Source organism: Gorilla gorilla, chromosome 13 (genome assembly GCF_029281585.2).
Source record: "Gorilla gorilla gorilla isolate KB3781 chromosome 13, NHGRI_mGorGor1-v2.1_pri, whole genome shotgun sequence".
Classification (NCBI taxonomy): domain Eukaryota; kingdom Metazoa; phylum Chordata; class Mammalia; order Primates; family Hominidae; genus Gorilla; species Gorilla gorilla.
In genome coordinates this window covers 83,468,542-83,469,934 of record NC_073237.2, presented here as the reverse complement: position 1 = coordinate 83,469,934, position 1,393 = coordinate 83,468,542, and the positions used below count along the sequence as shown (strand labels likewise).

Sequence of the window (1,393 nt, the reverse complement as noted above, 5' to 3'; positions counted from 1 at the left end):
CTGGAATCAGAAAAGGAGGTGACTATATCAGGTAGCCCGCATTTGCCTTTTGTAAGAATACTTTTCATGCTCGATTCTTTAAAATGGTTCCCCCAAATATACATCACCTTGATCCCTATTCCATGTACTATACATGACTAAAGTTTCTGCCCTTCCTCCCCACTCTAAAGGTGATTTATTTTTGTTGATAACAAATGAGATATTTTGGTTTGTCATTATCTACTTCATAAAAAAACAGAATGTTATTACTAATAAATTTAAATTCACAATTTTATTTCATTTAAAAAATGGCCCGTATTCAGTAAATCATCATAATTCATTGATGGAGGTAGCTGAGGGATTATCACGTCTAATCCTTAATTTTACAAATGGGGAAACTGAGGCACAGTCTTTGTACAAGCTACTTCTCTCTCCCTTAGTGAGCTTGTCAATTCTCTTCTATGAATTGCTTTTAGCTAAAGGATTAGCAAGTAAAACTATTTTTTTTCTTTTTTTTTGCTGTGGCTCCAGATGGGGTCCAAAGAGGAGTTTCACAGTCTCTTCTGTCTCTTCTCTGGGTTTTATGGAGACTTACTTTAATTTACCCTTATGTGTTAGCCTCTTACAAAACTGCGTCTACCTTAAAAGGGCACAGGAAACGGTGAAAAGTATTTTTAAAAGGCTAAATAACCACATAGAAGTCATGTAAGTTGACGCATGAGCCGGCGAATGGAATGATGATGTGGCCTTGGAGGCCTGATGGGTCCTCCCGTTGGCATGGTCACTTCTGCTACTGGTGCTCCTGTGCCTGCAATCCAAACATCTGGGGCCTGGCCAAGGGGATACCAGGGGCTCGAGGAACATGATGAGCTAAGAGGTGACATGGGGTCCTGGACAGGCAGGCAATGAGGATGTGTGGAGTTGAGTACACGTCAGGGTGGGGGACTGACTGCCCATAATACATTTAAAATGGTGCATTTCAATTGGTGTTTGCCAATTCCTAGTTGTGGCTGTTTGGGAGAGGCTCAAGAAAATGTTTTCACAGCCCTTGGGGATCCTGTAATGAGAATCATGTGTAAACGGAATGTTGACGAAGCCACACCTGGGGCACATTGGACCCACGACAGACACTGATGTGGGAAAAGAGCCGGTACCTTTTGAACCTGACCCATTTTATGAAAAGATGCATATCAAAACAAACAAACAAAGCAACAACAAGAACACTGTGGAGTCTAAGATTGAGGTGTGGTGTCTTGAACAAAAGACAAAAGACTCAGCCATGCTTATGCTAAGAAGGAAAGCCAGGGAAAGAAAATGCTGCAGTCGCAGTCGGAAGGAAAAGACTGTTTCACTTTGGCTTCATGTGCATCCCCCAGAGGGATTATCATGTTACTTTCCCAGTGAAAAGCAGGCA

At 41.9% G+C, this 1,393-nt stretch overlaps 1 pseudogene; it reads right to left on the bottom strand.

Annotated features, from left to right (window-relative positions):
• Nucleotides 1-496: 496 nt before the first annotated feature.
• On the bottom strand, nucleotides 497-632 carry LOC115935905 (uncharacterized; annotated as a pseudogene).
• Nucleotides 633-1,393: the final 761 nt, after the last annotated feature.